The sequence below is a fragment of the Pleurodeles waltl genome, chromosome 1_1, assembly GCF_031143425.1.
Source record: "Pleurodeles waltl isolate 20211129_DDA chromosome 1_1, aPleWal1.hap1.20221129, whole genome shotgun sequence".
Classification (NCBI taxonomy): domain Eukaryota; kingdom Metazoa; phylum Chordata; class Amphibia; order Caudata; family Salamandridae; genus Pleurodeles; species Pleurodeles waltl.
The window spans coordinates 124,653,692-124,673,330 of NC_090436.1; positions in this window are offsets into that span (position 1 = coordinate 124,653,692).

Below are 19,639 nucleotides of genomic sequence, written 5' to 3' on the forward strand. Positions count from 1 at the left end.
TGTGCTGAGGAGAAATCGACGCACACACCCTTTTTCCACGCATCTCTTTTTCTGTGGCCCTCTGAGGAGATTTCCCACCGGAAACCAGGTACTTTGTGCTTGAAAGACACTTATTGCATTCTAAAGACTTAAGACACTTTATATCACTTCCCTGTGATATTTCTACAATTTTCCGTTTGCAACTTTATTCTTTTTGACCTACAATTATCCTGATAAATATTATATATTTTTCTAAACACTGTGTGGTGTATTTTTGTGGTGCTATATGGTGGTATTGTATGATTTATTGCACAAATACTTTACACATTGCCTTCTGAGTTAAGCCTGACTGCTCGTGCCAAGCTACCAGAGGGTGGGCACAGGATAATCTTGGATAGTGTGTGACTTACCCTGACTAGAGTGAGGGATTTTGCTTGGACAGAGGGTAACCTGACTGCCAACCAAAAACCCCATTTCTAACAACTGTCCTCTCTCAAGTTTTTTACAGACAAGCTCCCTTGGATAGCCTTTCCGGTTAGAACGGATTGTGCCACAAGCAACTGTGTCCACTCTAAACAATTCCTTGAACAATTGCACACCAGTGTAGAAGTTATCTACATACAAATGGTGACCTTTGTTGAACAGTCGTCTACCAAGATCCCACACAATTTTCTCAGTAACTCCAAAAGTGGGAGGACAACCAGGGGGGTCAATATTGGAATCCCTACCAGTGTACACACGGAAACTATACACATATCCTGTCCTACTTTCAGACAGCATATACAATTTAATTCCATATCGTGCCCTTTTGCTAGGAATGTACTGCCTAAAAACCAAACGACCCTTGAAGAAGACCAAAGACTCGTCCACACTTAACTCTTTGCCTGGAACATAGACCTCCGAAAACCGATCTACAAAATGATCAAGTACAGGCCTAATCTTAAAAAGATGGTCAGAATCTGGGTGATCTCGTGGCAAGGCTAATGCATTGTCAACAAAATGCAGCATCCTAAGAAGAAGCAAATACCGATTACGACTCATGGTCGCTGGAAATATAGCTGTTGCCATCAAGGGACTAGTAGACCAATACGAAGCCAGTGACGGCTTCCTTATCAACCCCATCAAAAAAGTCAAACCCAAAAACTTTTTTAACTCCTCCAAATTTGTGGGAATCCACTGGGCAGCTGTAGAGTGTGGCCTAAGTCTAGCAGCGTTGTCCCTCAAATGCTGCTCCGCATACAAATTAGTCTGCTCAACAATCTCTTCCAAAAACATATCATCCATGAATAACTCAAAGAAATTGATAGGCATAAAGTTCTCTGTATTGGCGTTACACCCCGGGAGACCAGTAAAGGCAGGCAACTCTGGCTGCTCCATGTTTGGGGCAACCCAGCCATCAGGTCTTATAACGGGAAACCGCCCCAGGTTGCTGCACTATTGGCACATCAATGTCCTCCTCTAAAACAGGCCCTTCATCTGCACTGAGTGTGGCTTCATCATCAGAAGATTCCCCTCCAACAGAAACATCACTGCCAGAATCTCTGACTTCCTCCTCTGCCTCAGATGCAGAGTCCGTCTCATAGTCATGATCAGACTGTGACTCAAAAAGCATACCAACCACCTGCTGAGCGGTCATCCTGCAGCTAGCCATAATCTCTCCTGCTAAAATTAACTGGACAAATTCACCACCAACAACCAGCACTGTGTAAGACAAGTAACAAAGTGTAGCTTTGTTAGTAAGAGTTATAAACTCACAAACTATACCGCTCACTTGCCTGAAAAAGCTTGATTCACCAGCAACTACACAGCAATCACCAATGATATCCCACTAAATATAAAGAAAGAAAGGCAAATTAGAAATAAGACAAAACAAATATCATTGTGCACAAACCTAAGGACAATTTCACACACAATCCTGCATTTAGTACACCCCCTACAAACATGTCATTCATGCATTGCAACAATACTCCTTTGGAGTAAATTGTTTTTACTTACCTAAAACATGCAACTGTGCAAACTGCAGGTCAACCACCGCCAAAACCGCAAGGAGCCACAGCAAATAAAGCAAAAGCTTTGAACTAGAACAAAAAGGAGGAAAACATTTTTTATCACAAATGCAAAGACTTCTTCAGTTGACAAACACCCCACCATCAAACATTTAGAAATTGGTGCCTAAGTGGATTCTGCCATAGGGGCAGATGGGCCTACTAAAAGAATAGGCCTGTCTGCCCCAAGGAAGCCAGAAAATACCTTTAGTAGTATGTCCCCATGGAGAGCGACCCTTGCCAAAGGGGACAGCCCTCAAACAAACAAAAAAACAAAAAAACACACACAACACTATCCCTGGTGCCTAAGTGGCTTCTCCCCCCTTGGGGGCAGATGGGCCTAAGAAAATAGGCCCATCTGCCCCCAAGGGGTGTAGAAATGGCCAACAGGTCAATGCCCCCCTTGGGGGGGCGCCCCGTGCCCAAGGGGACGCCCCCCCCACAAAAATAAACAAAGAAAAAAAAATCCCTGCCGTTCTAGTGGTTTCTGCCCACCTTGGGGGCAGACCAGCATAAAAATAATAGGCTGATCTGTCTCCAAGGGGTGCAGAAATGGCCTGGGTACATGTGCCCCCAAAGTGGGGGGCGACCCTTGCCCAAGGCCCCCCCCATCCACTAACACACACACACACACTATCCCTGGTGTATAAGTGGCTTCTGCCCCCCTTGGGGGCAGGTGGGCCTAACAAAATAGGCCCATCTGCCCCCAGGGGGTGTAGAAATGGCCAACAGGTCAATGCCCCCATTGGGGGGGCGCCCCGTGACCAAGGGGACGCCCCCCCCACAAAAATAAACAAATTTTAAAAAATCCCTGGCGTTCTAGTGGTTTCTGCCTCCTTGGGGGCAGACCAGCCTAAAAATAATAGGCTGATCTGTCTCCAAGGGGTGCAGAAATGGCCTGGGTACATGTGCCCCCAAAGTGGGGGGCGACCCTTGCCCAAGGCCCCCCCATCCACTAACACACACACACACACACACACACTATCCCTGGTGTCTAAGTGGCTTCTGCCCCCCTTGGGGGCAGGTGGGCCTAACATAATAGGCCCATCTGCCCCCAGGGGGTGTAGAAATGGCCAACAGGTCAATGCCCCCCCACAAAAAAAACAAATAGAAAAAAAAAACCTGGCGTTCTAGTGGTTTCTGCCCACCTTGGGGGCAGACCAGCCTAAAAATAATAGGCTGATCTGTCTCCAAGGGGTGCAGAAATGGCCTGGGTACATGTGCCCCCAAAGTGGGGGGCGACCCTTGCCCAAGGCCCCCCCCATCCACTAACACACACACACACACACACACACTATCCCTGGTGTCTAAGTGGCTTCTGCCCCCCTTGGGGGCAGGTGGGCCTAACATAATAGGCCCATCTGCCCCCAGGGGGTGTAGAAATGGCCAACAGGTCAATGCCCCCCTTGGGGGGGCGCCCCGTGACCAAGGGGACGCCCCCCCACAAAAAAAAACAAATAAAAAAAAAAACTGGCGTTCTAGTGGTTTCTGCCCACCTTGGGGGCAGACCAGCCTAAAAATAATAGGCTGATCTGTCTCCAAGGGGTGCAGAAATGGCCTGGGTACATGTGCCCCCAAAGTGGGGGGCGACCCTTGCCCAAGGCCCCCCCCATCCACTAACACACACACACACACACACACTATCCCTGGTGTCTAAGTGGCTTCTGCCCCCCTTGGGGGCAGGTGGGCCTTACACAATAGGCCCATCTGCCCCCAGGGGGTGGAGAAATGGCCAACAGGTCAATGCCCCCCTTGGGGGGCCGCCCCATGCCCAAGGGGACGCCCCCCCACAAAAATAAACAAATAAAAAAAAATCCCTGGCGTTCTAGTGGTTTCTGCCCCCCTTGGGGGCAGACCAGCCTAAAAATAATAGGCTGATCTGTCTCCAAGGGGTGCAGAAATGGCCTGGGTACATGTGCCCCCAAAGTGGGGGGCGACCCTTGCCCAAGGCCCCCCCCATCTACTAACACACACACACTATCCCTGTGTCTAAGTGGCTTCTGCCTCCCTTGGGGGCAGGTGGGCCTAACAAAATAGGCCCATCTCTCCCCAGGGGGTGTAGAAATGGCCAACAGGTCAATGCCCCCCTTGGGGGGGTGCCCCGTGACCAAGGGGATGCCCCCCCCCCACAAAAATAAACAAATTAAAAAAAATCCCTGGCGTTCTAGTGGTTTCTGCCCCCCTTGGGGGCAGACCAGCCTAAAAATAATAGGCTGATCTGTCTCCAAGGGGTGCAGAAATGGCCTGGGTACATGTGCCCCCAAAGTGGGGGGCGACCCTTGCCCAAGGCCCCCCCCCATCCACTAACACACACACACACACACACACACACTATCCCTGGTGTCTAAGTGGCTTCTGCCCCCCTTGGGGGCAGGTGGGCCTAACATAATAGGCCCATCTGCCCCCAGGGGGTGTAGAAATGGCCAACAGGTCAATGCCCCCCTTGGGGGGGCGCCCCGTGACCAAGGGGACACCCCCCCCACAAAAAAAAACAAATAAAAAAAAAACCCTGGCGTTCTAGTGGTTTCTGCCCACCTTGGGGGCAGACCAGCCTAAAAATAATAGGCTGATCTGTCTCTAAGGGGTGCAGAAATGGCCTGGGTACATGTGCCCCCAAAGTGGGGGGCGACCCTTGCCCAAGGCCCCCCCCATCCACTAACACACACACACACACACTATCCCTGGTGTCTAAGTGGCTTCTGCCCCCCTTGGGGGCAGGTGGGCCTACAAAAATAGGCCCATCTGCCCCCAGGGGGGGCAGAAATGGCCAACAGGTCAATGCCCCCCTTGGGGGGGTGCCCCGTGCCCAAGGGGACGCCCCCCCACAAAAATAAACACATAAACAAAAATCCCTGGCGTTCTAGTGGTTTCTGCCCCCCTTGGGGGCAGATCAGCCTAAAAATAATAGGCTGATCTGCCCTCAAGGGGGGCAGAAATGGCCCTAAAAGACATGCCCCCCAAAGTGGAGCGACCCTTGCCCAAGGGGGCACCCCCCCATCCACTACACACACAATCCCTGGTGCCTAAGTGGCTTCTGCCCCTCTTGGGGGCAGATGGACCTAAAAAAAATAGGCCGATTTGCCCCCAAGGGGGGCAGAAAAGGCCAACAGTTCTCTGCCCCCTTGGGGGGGGCGCCCCTTGCCCAAGGGGGCAGCAGGAATGCTCAAAGAGACACCGGGGAAAAGGAAAAGCCTTTCCTTTTCCCCGGTGCCTCTTTAGCCCCAACCCCCCACCCACCGGGAAGAGGAACTCACCTCTTTACTCGTCGCCGCACAGGAAGCAAATGGCTTCCTGTGCGGCGAGGATCCCATAATGAAGTCAGCACGCGATCGCGTGCTGACGTCATTATGGGGGTGTGGGGGGGTCGGGGGTGGAAGGGGAAGGGCTTCCCCTTCCATCCCTGACTTTGGGGGGTGGGGGGGAAGCACACAGAGGGAGCGAGAGCGCTCCCTCTGGGCTGTGTGCCGAGGACGTAGTGGTTACGTCCTCGGCACAGCAGCACTGTGCCGCGGGACGTAACCACTACGTCCGCGACACAGAAGGGGTTAAGACTCAGGGCATCATTAAGAGTCTGGCGGTCTGGTGACCGCCACACTCGCTGTGGCGGTCGGACCGACGCCAATGTGGAGGTCTGAGCACCACATTATGAATGCGGCGGTCATGCCACACTCAGACTGCCAGCACCGCAAAGATTAGCCGTTCCGTCGGTATGGCGGTCCTACTCCACCAGGACAGTGTTGAAAGCAGTGCTGCCCTGGGGATTAGGACCCCCTTCTCTGCTGGCAGACAAGGGGTGCAGTAGGCCCCACTGGGCCAGTGGGCTGAAACTGAGGTTCCCCTTTCTGACCCAGCAGGAAACTTGTTATGGGCCCGGCGGGGAGGTAGCCACAAAGGTGGCAACCTCCCCATCGGAACTTGGGTGGCCGGGCTTTTACGTCTACCTAAATCATAATGACTCCCTCAGTGTCTTGTGATGTTTCTGGCCTTGTCAGAGTACTGAAAGTTTTGTGGCGTTCCGATAAGTAGGTGCAGAGAAAAGGTGGTGGGGGGGTCCAAAATCCAAAGATTTTCCCATAGACTTTTGTACTTTTCTGAAATTTAGATGTATTACATAGTAGAGGGTACAGATTTTTGGGGGTAGTGCAGCAAGTACAGTAAGTAAGTATTAGGTTATAAGGTACTTTTTAGCTATGATTTTGGCTGCAGTAGCACCATGTTGCATCCTTGGTATATAGTGATGACAAAGTATTAGCTGATTGGCTAATGTGTACTTTTCTAAAACCTCATGGCAGCCATATTGTTTAATAAACCAATTCCAGTGTTTTTTGTTTCTAAAGCTTTAAAAAGGCTTTGAAGAATGAGTTTAGCCTTATAATTGTAATTAAACTGTGGTTAGCACAGGTGTGATAAGTATGACATAAAGTTTGTAAATGTTGTAACGTAATTTATGGAGTACCGCAGTACATCAGCGTGGCACTCTAGAGAGTACAGTGATACCATAATAGTATTTGTTAAAAAACAACCCATATATAGTGATATTTACTGAGGCTCCTGTTATGTCGGCTCTTAAAAGAGCCCTTTTTATAACTTTAAGAATGATCCAGCCCTACTGGAAGCAAACTTGCAAAACATTTACGAAACACTCAGTGGATGATGTCATCAATGATGTTGTCAATGATGTCAATTGAGATGTCATCAGTGATGTCACTGACCATGTCACGAGTGATGTAATATGTGAGGTCATAAGCAGTGCATTGCGAGGGCATAAGTTATAGCTAGCTCAGGTACTATTACTGCTGAATTTCTATGGCTTGTACATGTAAAATCTGAGCCTAACTGTAATGTCCCTTTAACTGTTCATTTTTTAGTGAATTTCTAAGGTTCTTTTTAATTCTACTTTCTAACTATAACATCCATGTAACCCTTGTTATTTCCGTGAATTTCTACGTTTTTTTAAAACTAATTTGCAACTGTAACATTCCTGTAACCTTTAAACTGTTACTGAATAGGTGGTGGGTTAAACCTTACAAATGCACCTGTCCTGGACTACCATAAATATTAAAACTCTGTGAACTATATTGTCGCCCAATATCTATGGCTATACCTGTTCACAAATCACGGCACCTGCCACCACAGGGGCAATACTGAAAGGATTACATGCAGAAAGATATGGATAGTGCACCTTTGCGCAAAGTCAGTAAAGTCCAGTAACACAACGTTGTCTTTTAAAAATCTTCATTTTTTATTATTGCTTTTTCTTGAACAAACAAGCAATCAGCCAACGCGTTTCGTCCTACACAAAAGGACTTCTTCAGGGCTGAAATGTAACACCAAAAGAATGTATATATCACACCAGGACAGAAAAGACACAATAAATACAAAAATAAAATATACAAAAACATACAAAATATATACAAAAAATCACCTCTAATACACATACTTATGGTCATAAAGAACTCAGAATCATAAGAGACAAGGGACACATGCTACCAGGAATGTTATTCACACATATAGTCGATGAAGACATATATATTAATATATCACATGACACATATTACTAATATTTACAAAGACAAAATACAAAAAACTAAATATAAACACCAGTTTTTTAAAAAAAGGATATAATCTACATAGTTCTAAAGATTTTTATAATATCGTCATCATTCTGTAATTTTTAACAATATATTTATTGAAAAGAAAAAATAATAATAATACTTTTTTATATATATAGAGAAATAAATATGATATCAAACACATCATACCTTATATTTGCATGGTCTTTAAATTGGTTGTCAATCCATATTATTGGAATTAAATGTCCAACCTATTATTACTAAAAAGAATGACTACACTATGTAATATCCCACGGATTGAGAAACGTGTAACAAGCAAAATTATCTGAATATGTGGACACATTTTTACAACCGTTTGTACACAATTTACCTTCATATATGCAAGATAGTAAAGACATATTAAATAAATTTGATGATTTTGAGTGGTCTGATGACCTGATGTTTGTAACCATGGATGTTACAAATCTTTACACTTGTATATATAAACAGTTCGGTATTAGAGCGGTTGAAGCTTTTCTATGTACTAGGACGGCAGACCATTGGCAACATAATAACATGGTGATGGAAATGATTGATATCATTCTTTCAAATAATTTTTTCTTACATGATGGTCAGTGGTTCCATCAAATACAGGGAACTGCGATGGGTTCCAGGTTTGCTCCTTCTTATGCCTGCCTTTTCATGGGTTGGTATGAGAGGGAGCATGCCTGGGGTAAGCACGCGTCCCAATGGACTGATCTATTGTTTTTTGGGGGTAGATACATAGACAATATTATACTCATATGGAAAGGCTCTGTTGAGCAACTTGTGATGTATCATATGTTTCTTAATGATAACCCCTTTAATGTCAAACTCAGTCTACAATACAGCAAGGAACAGATTGACTTTCTTGACATTACATTCTATGTTGAAGGGAATAAGATACAGAGCACTCTCTTTAGAAAGCCTACCTCATGTAACAGTGTCCTACATGCCAGCAGTGCCCATCCTAAGTCTGTGATCAACAATATCCCCTTCTGAGAAATGGTCCGCATAAGACGCAATTGTAGCACCAACAAGACATTCACTACACATGTCGATAAAGCCAAACAAAGATTCAGAAATCGAGGCTATGGAGAACATATCCTGACAAAATCGGAAAAGCGAGTAGGACAACTAATGAGAAGCAATACGCTTATAATGAATAATAGTAATAGTGACAAAAGAAGAAAGGAGTAGACCCTTGTGAGATTTGTTACCCAATTCTCTACATCAAGTAATGACATATATAAGATCATTAGGAAGCATTGGCATTTACTATTGGAAATACCTAATATTCGTAATTGTATCTCCGAAAACCTCAGATAATCTATCGAAGGGGTAGAACCCTTAGGGATCACTTGTGCCCTAGTTATATTGCTACAAACAAATCATCTACGTGGCTACCTATGGGCCCACTAGGTTTCTTTATATGTCATGAGTGCAACATCTGTAGCTTGGGTATTAATAAGATCAAAAAGTTCTGCTACAATTCTCGTAAAAGCTATGAAATCAAACAGTTCATCAACTGTAAAACGAGATATGCTGTTTACATTCTGGGATGTGGATGTGGTAAAATCTATGTTGGCAGCACTATAAGGCCTCTCAAACTCCGTATACAAGAACAAGTCCATGCAATTAAGAATAAAGACATTAGATATCCTCTGTCACTGCATATGTTGGAACAACATACAGATGACAATAAGATCTGGTTTCATGGGATTGATACGGTACCACCAAACAAAAGAGGGGGTGACAGAGAATTGACCCTGCGGCACAGAGAGGCAGCATGGATATGCCACCTACGCGCCGTGAGTATGGGCCACAATACAGATGAAGAATTCCATTATTTCCTTTAAATAGGCATCGCTTGTTGGGTCTCTGTTCTCTCTTTTTTCCCCTGTTGGCTAATTTATTTTTAGAATTTCACAATTTTAGGGGTTTCTGAATTGGATACTCACCCCCAATAGATGATGGGCCATAATTGTCATATAATCTATATACATTTAGTATAATTGACACCAGTTCAAAATGGCCGACGCCTTTATCCATTATGGCGAATATTTCAATGGTACTGTGGTCGCTATAGCGACGGGTATGTTTCCTGTGTGTTATTCATAACAGATTATCTTTCTCTTCTTATCTTGTAGTGCTTTATTAAAATCGTTTTCAAGCCCCAACAATGTCTTATCAATATTCCTCCTTGTTTTGCCACCATCTACGTTATTGATTACATCCTTCTAAGATTGTTGACACCCCATTTTAAAACGATCAGTTTTTCGTGGCTCTTCCTAAATCATGTTAATATAACATGGCATAGTCTGTAAGCTTTATACTTTAGGGCTTTATTATAAGAATGTCTTAGGCTCAGTTGGTTCTCAGTATAGTTGACACCAGTTCAAAATGGCTGACGTATTTATGCAATATGAAGAGTAATTTTATCATATAATAGTCTCTATAGTAACTTATATGCATCTTGGGACCTGTTTAGTATAGAGTATCAGTTTCTTTTTACTTTTTAGGGCTTTATCAAAACTCCTGTTAAGCCCGTATAATGCTAGATGGATCCTATACATCTGTTTATAGAATGGATGACACCATTAAAAAATGACCGATCTGTTTACCTAAGATGGCGACTATTCTTATTCCAGAACGGTCACCATAGCAATGAGTATGCCACCTGTGTCAAATAATCTCGTCCTCTAGATTGCCCAGGGTTTATAAGCGGATGTCAAGCTGGGCTCAGTTTACTTTCTTTGCCGACCGGGACGGACCTGGCTGATCCCTTATGTTACGGGGTAAGCGGTTACTAATTGATTGCAATTTCACGTGCTTCACGGACCTTTCAGGCAGTATTAATGATGACTAGGCATTTATATTTTAAATATACCGCAAATGCCTTTTCTTTGTAAATATCATCCTGTGGAACGCTGTTTTGTAGTATGCCTATTAATTTCCTCTCCCATTTGGATTGTTTTGTAGTAATAATACAAATTAATAGCATATTAGTACATGTGTGGTGTTAGAATTAGAAGATATGTTTTTGTCTAAGCACTTGTAGGTTTGTGGGTTTATGGTTTATGAGCTTTGGTTTTTTGTAAAATAGAAATAGCTATATTTATATATTTATTCTCTTAAAAGCTTTGGTTTTTATCTTTAGAGTGCAATTTCTCACGTTAAAAAAAAATTAAATTATGGGCTCTTTTGGTGGTCTTTCTTTGTGGGATTTTTGGCCATTTATGTAGGGCTATTTGTTTATGGAGTTTGTTGACCTCTTTTTAAATTCTCCATCTTTTGAAAATTTTGAAAATATTAAATTTATGAGTGGGTAGTCGATAATTTTGGTTGCTACATGTTTCTCAATCCGTGGGATATTACATTGTGTTGTCATTCTTTTTTTAGTAATAATAGGTTGGATATTTAATTCCAATAATATGGAAAGACAATCAATTTAAAGACCATGCAATGCAATGCATGGATAGTGCAGCAACTCTAAATGGTCCACCAGTGTTTCTCACTCAGCTGTCCGACGCCGTGAGGCACGGAGACATCTATTCTTAGGTAAGAACCACCACCACGCGTTTTTGCTTCCCGCCTGTTCACCCATCTCTCCAATGTTTATGGGGAGAATGTTCTATTCTCCAAACATGTTAAAATAATATACTGTGCTCTGGTATGCACTACCTCAGCACTGCCTGTTTTTTAATCGTTAATATGTTTACTCCGTTGTCAGTTTGAGAGAACCATCTCTCAGTCATACTACAAATACTACTGCAGTCCCATTTATAAACAGAAGCTTGTCTACGCCTTCTGTGTACCGCTCAGCTATCTCTTTCTCTACATTTCATTTCTTCTACCATCTTCTTTTCACAATGGGAGTAGCATCGTTTACATCATAGCATCCACCAGTTGTTCCAGCTGAATGCACTAATGTGTTCTCTTGTAAATAGCTTTCTTTATTAAAGGGAACCTCAGTACTACAAGTATGCTTTCATTCCATATGAGTGGGTGACTGGGTGTATAAATGAGTGTATGGGCATGTAAGTGTGTGACTGCTTGTGTTCTGGTTACATAAACCACTGTCTAGTTGCATGAGTGGGTGTGATACTGCATGTATAGATGTGTCAATGACTATTTAAGTGGATATATAGCTGAGTAAATTAGTGTGTGAATGTTTGTATGGGTGTGTGACTGAGTGTGTCAGTTATTGTCTGGCTATATTAGTGGTGGATAAATAAGTACTTTTGCTGGAGTGTAACAGGGCATGTAAGTGCCTGCCTGATTGTGTGAATGGGTGCAAATTACATACCATTAAATTAAAAACTGTGAGCAAACACCCACATCCAATTTCTAACACATTCAGTCATACTAGCTTAATACAATAACTATACTATCAGTATACCAATTCCTCTTTCTCCTTTTCTGGCCATTATGTTTTAACTGAATGTCCTTATCTAACCATTTTTTTATTTTCCCTTTTATTGTAAAGTACACTTTTTCTTTCAGCTTATATGCAGTTATAATATTTTTTACATTTAGGGGGTCCTTACGACCCTGGTGGGTGGCGGTAATTTGGGGAAAGGTACTGCTAACAGGCTGGCGATACCTTTTCCCAAATTATGACATTGAAGGTTTGACGCAAGCCAAACTGCCAATGTACCACTCCGTCTGCCAGGGTGGTAACAGCCTCCGGGCTGGAGACTTCGGTCTCCAGCCAGGCGGCCTCACAATCCCACCCTGGGGATTATGACCCCACCTACTGCCATGTTGTTCGTGGCAAATCTACCGCCTCGAAAACCATGGCGGTAGGCACTATCAGTGCCAGGGAATTCTTTCCCTGGCACTGATAGGGGTCTCCCTCTCCCCAGAGTCCTCCCCTCCCTCTCCCGACCGCCCGACATCCACACACCCACACACGCATACATACACCCTCATACACACACACATACCCACATCCACCCATGCACGCACACATACATACCCACACCCCGCAACACACACTAGCATACATTGTAGCACACACGCATTCACAACACACAACATACAGGTACACTCACATTCATTCATTCACGCACGCATTCCAAGCGACTCACACCTGCATGCACTCATACAAAAACAGACACACACCTCCCCACAAATACAACACCCCCACACACACACAACACCCCCCATCCCCCCTCTCCTGTCGGAGAACCCAACTTACCTGCTTGCAGGGGGTCCTCCGGCAGCAGAGGGGATGCAGCAATGCTGCCAGCAGCAGCGTCCGCCAGCAAAACACCACCAGGCCGTATCATGATTCATGATACGGTAGGCGGTGTTTTGCTGGCGCCAGCAGCAGCGCCACCTTACTGCCGTCCGCCGCCATGACCGTTGATGGAATACCGCCATCCTTCTGGCGGTATTCCATCTATGGTCATAATGCGGTTGGCAGCTGGTATGTTTTTACAGTACACACTAACTCGCATATGAGTAAAATGTTTTTGCTGTTCTCCAACTCTTCTCTTGATATAAGTTAATATATCTTTTTAGCGAAAATCTGAAATCAGATATATAGCAATGTTCTTCCACTCTCAGTACAAAAGTACCAATAATTGCTACCCTTCCCATTTTCCTTTCACTGATACTGCTGTACTTAGCAAATCACAGGCTTCCTTTAATATTACTTGTTTTATACAACTTCTAAATGGTCACTGGATTTTAACCCTCTCCATGGTTTTTGTAAAGAAGTCCAATGTTCTAGTGTTTTTGGGTGGCTCTGCAGTGCCACCCCAAACACTCAGCATGACCCCCCATGTAAATTCTCAGCAGAGCCGCAGATCCTCATGGAATCTCTTACAAACATTTAACAATTTGCTGTTAATTCTTTACATTTATATTTTGTTTTGTAAAAAAATAAACAATTAAAAGCCAAACAATCCCTAATGAGCAATGTTTGTACACCACTGTGCTTTTGAGTTTCACAGTGCATTCTCTTTTCTTTCCTTCTCCTCACACTCTGTTGGCTCCATTTCCATAATAGTTATGTTTGGAACACTCTTTGCTACCACTAGGCCACACATTCACAAGACTTTCTCTGAGCAGCATACTAGGTTCAAATTAGACTGTAGCAGGTGTTTGATTCTTTGAAATTCCAAGCATATCCCAATCAACAGAACATTTTTTATTTGTCCAAAGACAATCACAAAGGTAGTTACTTTCTTGTTAAAATATGTTATTTGATATTTTAGGTGCTGCCCTCCATTTCAACTGCCTTTCATCTTCAAAACTGTCTCATTCTCCTGCAGCAGTTCTGTGTGCGCTACTCCTGCTTGTCTCAAAAATGGTTACAGTGTGGATTGTGGGCCATAGTTTTGCGTTTTGAGCCAGAAAGAGTGCTAGAAAGAGTGGCATTGACAGGGACCTACGTTTACCTACTGTAGACATTACTTTGGTTCGCCAGAGAGGGATAAAGTGGCATCAATTGCTGCCTTTGGTTGAAAGCATTGTGGATGATGACCTCCAGACCTCATGATTGTGCACTGTGGTGGAAATTACCTAGGTACAATTACTGGGGGAGGACTGGAAATTCTAATGAAGCAAGCCTTTGCTAAATTAATGACACTTTTTCCACATAATGCCTTGGTGTTCTCCAACATTTGCCAAAGACAGAAATGGAAGTGGTCAACCGAATTTTGTCCACAGGTAGACAAATCCAGGGAATATGACAATAAAACTTTCTGCATTCCTCCAAGACCACAACATGGGTTCTCTATGCCCCAACAATTTACTCTTTGATATGGATGGAAAATACCAAAAATACAGAGTCCATTTCACAGATGGAGGCAATAGAGTGTTCCTCAAGCACCCAGCATATTTATCCTCTACACATCAGAAACACAAAGGCTTAGTGGGCATGTGCATGGCTGTATGGGTCTGTGAGCAGATGGATGAGTTGTTTTGTGGGTCTGTGACTAGGTGTTTGAGTGTGTGAATGGGTGTGTGACTGGATGTGTCACTGACTATGTGAATCTGGGAATGTGTGTGTGAGTCTGTAAGTAGGTATGCAAGTGTGTGTGTGAGTGGCTGTGTGAGTGTGTGAGTTGCTGTTTGGCTCTGTGAGTGGCTGTGTGAGTGGGAATGTGGAACTGTGTGTGAGTGGTTGTGTGGGGTGAGAGAAGGTGTGTGAGTGGGTCTGGGAGTGGGTTTGAGCGGCTCTGGGTCTGTGAGTGGGTGTGTGAGTGGCAGTATGAGTTGTGAGTATGTGTGTCAGTGGTTTTGTGTGTCAGTCAGTGGTGTGTGAATGGGTGTTTAGGTCTGTGAGTGGGTGTATGGGTGGCTGTATAGGTTTGTAAGTGAGTATGTGAGTGGCTATACAGGTCTGTCAGTGTGTGTGAGTGGTTCTGTGGGTGTGTCAGTGGCTATTTGAATGTCTTTATGGGTGTATTAGTGTGTGTGTGAGTAGATTTGAGGATGTGTGAGTGGGTGTGTGAGTGGTTTTGAGGGTCAATGAGTGTGTGTGTGAGTGGCTGTATGGGTCTGTGAGAGGGAGTCTGAGTGGCTGTATGGGAATGTGAGTGGGTTTGTGAGTGACTAAATGGCTCTGTGAGTTCATATGTGGGTGTGAGAGAGTGTTTGAATGGGTATGTGAGTGGGTATGTGAGTGGCGGTATGGGTGTGCGAGTGGCTATATGGGTCGTGAATGGGTGTGTCAATGGTTACTTGGGTCTGTGAGTGGGTATGTGAGTGATTATATGGGCGCGTGAGTGGGCTTCAGAGTGCCTCTATGGGTGCATGAGTGGTTGTGTGGGAGAGTTAGTGGGTGTGTCAGAGACCAAATGGGATCGTGAGTGGGTGTGTGAATGCTTCTGTGGATGTGTAAGTTGCTGTGTGCGCATATAATTCAAGCCTACCAGATGGTAAAGCACAGGCTTATTTTGTTTCACCCTGAGAATGTGTTTATTATTTGTGTGGAGCTTCCACCTCGCCCAACTAATAACTCAACATCATTACATTGATGTTCAGTGGTCTGATCCAGTACTTGTGTTTGTGCACTGCCACTCAGTGGTTTGTGCAAACCTAAAAGTGCCTAAAATAATCTGACAACATAATGGACTTCTTTTAAATTCACCTTAAATTGGCAATTTTTTCCCTTTTTGTTCAAAACTCATTCCTGTCCTATACTTGTGCGCCTGTGATATGTTTGTAAAAATTGAGACATGCACTGCGGTAGAGCTGAAAGAGCTATGCAGAGAGAGAGGGCTGCCGGTTACAAAGAACTCAAAGAAAAAAGAGGCCCACCTGCTATAATCTATAGCAGAGGGGGATGAAGAGGAGCAAGTACGGAAAGGAGAAAATGGAGGAAGAAGGAGATGGCATGACCCATACTCACAGACATGACCCATACTCAAGAGGAGGAAACCAACTTGCCCACAGGAGGGAAGCTGTGTGTCCTTCCACAATGTGTCATCTAAGTGGTTGGATAACAAGAGAGCTGAAAGGGAATTCATGCTGCAGCTGGCCACAATGAAATTGGCTGCTGAGTCAAAAATGGCAGAGGCAGCCAGGTGCAAATTTGAGGATAAAAAGCTGTCTTCGGAAGTTAAAACATGTGACAGGGCCTTAGAGGAGAAGAAAATGTTGCTGGCTCATGAGATGAGTCAGAAGGAGCTCAGCCTAAAAGCCAAGCGCCTTGCAGAGTCCAGTAGGAATGGTGGCAGCGACAATACAGTGTTGAATGGGGACAGAAGGGTCCTCATCCCTAAAAATCTGGTGCCCAGTTATGTGGCGTAGATTGATACTGACAACTGGTTTGCTGCCCAAGAGGTAGCCCTGCATATGCATAGGGTCCCAGAGGAGAAACGGGGGTTGGTCAGTGGAAGCATGGGCCAAATTATGGGTAGGATACCTTGTTGATCTGTGAAGTAGCTGGGCAGATGTCCTGTTTTCCCATGAAAGCAGACATTGTCACCAGGGGCCAGATGTACGAAGCAGTTTGCACGTCGCAAACAGCAAATTTTGCTGTTTGCGACATGCAAAATGCACTTTGCAATGCATAGACCTCGTTTTGCGATTCGGTAACCTGGTTACCGAATCGCAAACCAGGTTTGCGAGTCGCAATTAGGAAGGGGTGTTCCCTTCCTAATTGCGAGTCGCAGTGTAATGCAGGATTGCTTTGTGACCGCGAACGCGATCGCAAACCAATCGCAGTTTGCACCCTTTTGTGATGGGTGGTAATCCATTCGCAAAAGTGAAGGGGTCCCCATGGGACCCCTTCCCCGTTCAGAATGGCACTGCAAACATTTTTTCAGAGCTGGCAGTGGTCCTATGGACCACTGCCAGCTCTGAAAAAATGAAACTAAAATGTTTCATTTTTCGTTTTTGTAATACATCTCGTTTTCCTTTAAGGAAAATGGGCTGCATTACAACAAAAAAAAACTGCTTTATTGAAAAGCAGTTACAGACATGGTGGTCTGCTGTCCGCAGCAGGCCACCATCCCTGTGAGGGCCGCCACTCGCAAGGGGGTAGCAAATTGCGTCCCACCTCATGATTATTCATGAGGTGGGCATTTGCGAACCCCTTTCGAGTCGCAAATGGTGTCAGGGACACCATCCAACATTCCGAATTGCGACTCGGAACTTGCAGGTCGCAATTCGGAATCTCCCTACATCTGGCCCCAAGTGTGGTCTCACCCCTGAGAAGTATATATTAAAATTTAGGGACATCCAGAAATAGTCAAACCAGTCTTAGATGTGTTTTATTTAATACTCCGGGAAGGCACTGCAAGGTCGGGTGGGGGTAGCAATGAGAGTGAGGTTGATGAGTGGTTTAACCCACATTTATGAGAACAAAGGCTCAGTAATAGCTTTACAGAGTTGTACAGACACTGTGGCCAACCCCCTAACTACCTAACCCCATGCTGCACACAGCCTTTGGTTGTACACAGCAGGATTTGGCCACAGCCTGTCTTTCTGGGTGTGAGAATAGGTGTGAGAGAGCGTATCTGGGTGTGAGAGTGTCTGTCTGGGTGTGGAGTAGATGCATCAGTGTCTGTGTGGGTCTGTGATTGGGTATGTGAGGGTTTCAGTGGGTCTGTGAATGGGCGTGTGAGAGTCTTCGTGGGTCTGTGAGTGGTTGCGTGAGTGTCTGAGTGGGCCTGTGAGTGGGTACGCAAGGGTCTCAGAAGGTGTGTGAGTGGAAGAAAGAGATTAAAAAAGAGACATTGAGAGAAAGAGAGGGAGAGAGAGTTTTTAGGCTTTGATGAATGATATACTTAGAATGAGATATTTCAAAACACTAGTAAATAACCAAACACACTACCAAGCGATACTAGGATTTGAACATTCAGCCTACTGAGCGACAGTGCAAGACCTTGACCATTAGCCCAAAAGTGACTCTGCATCCAAACGTATCTATAACATTCATTCCAAACAAATTGCTAGTCTTACTCTTTGAAGTCATTGCATGGGGAGACCATTGCAATGACAATCACTCTCTCTCTCACTCTTCCATCCCATTATGGATGGGATGGAGGAGAGAGAGTGAGAGAGTGAAAGGACCACTGAGGGAACCTCAGGGCCCCCACAGTCCTAGCTGGCTCCCCAAATCCTGCAGCTCCCTGCTTGTGAGAGCAATGTTTTCATCATTTACCCTGCACAAATATTTGTGAGCAGTGAAACCAATGAAAATTCCACTTTACGCCAGCAGGAGCTGTTTGATGTTGTTTGCTTTTGCTTCTTGTGAGCTGTCAAAGCAGGAGCCAGCCCTGGGGGAGGCTGGCAGTCCTGAGGGCCATTCACCAACACAATCTCGCCCTGGGAAGGTGGTGGTCCCCGGGGTTCTGAAACCGATACCCTTCACCTTTTATTGTAGACCTTGGGAGATGGTGGTCCTTAGGGCTGCGGAGGGTGGGGGAGCGGCCACCTGCATTCGATTACTAATTGTAACCCGGGTAGGTGGCGGTCCCTGGGGCTGCAGGGGGCTGGGCAGTCACCCCATATTCGATTTAAACATCTGCCCCAGAGAGGTTGCAGTCTCTGGGGCTTCAGGGGGCTTGACAGCCCCCTACATTTGATTCAAAGATGTGCCCTTGGGAGGTGGTGGTCCTATGGACTGTAGGGGGTCTGGGCGGCCCCTGCATTGGATTTAAAGATGTTCTCCAGGTAGGAGGCAGTCCCTAGGGCTGCGGGGGGTGGCCGTTGCATTAGATTTAAAGATATGCCCACAGGAGGTGGAGCCTCCCCCCCCATTTATTTTCTCATTCTGCCCTGGGGAGGTGGCAGTCCCGGGGCTTCCGGGGGGTCGGGTGGCCTGCGTATTAAAAATGTCTTTGCCTCCAGGACCATGCCCACACTGGTGTTTCTTAAAAACGTGCGCAGCAGCCTGCACTTGTTTTTTAAATTTTTCCCAGAATTTGTGATGTCGTCGTAAAAGTGCAGCAGAAATGTTTTAGAAAAGTGGTTTTTAACCGTGGGTGGACTCCAGCACCAGAGCTAAAGGGTCAATGAGATTCTAACCTGGCCCCTTGTCTCATTGTTTAATCTTTTTTCGTGGGACTTGGCAGAAGTCAAGTCCCAAGATGGCTGCCAACACTTCCTGGGTGAAGTGTTGGCAGCCAATCACAGCTCTGCATTTCCCTGCACAAGCTCATCATTATTCGCAAATTCGTCGCAGCCAGAGATATACAAATTTAGATTTCCTTTAATATCTCTAAAAATACTGAAAAGATTTACACCAAATAACTGAAAGCACAGTCTGTTTACGGATAGCTGCCTTTTAGCCAAATTTAGTGTAATTCCGCCCGGGGGTTTGGGTTGTAGTTGTGTTCAAAACTCCTATGGGAATTAACAATGGAAACGCATGTTTTTTGACCCTCTGCTTTTTCTTAGCCTCTCTTGATGGATCACCCCGAAACTTCCCATGTGCAACAAGAATCACTGGCACACTATTTTGGAAAATTCCATGAAGAATCGTGAAGATTCGTCAAACGGTACCAAAGATATAGGCAAGTCAAAAAAAGATTTTTCTATGGAAACGTGGCCCTAACT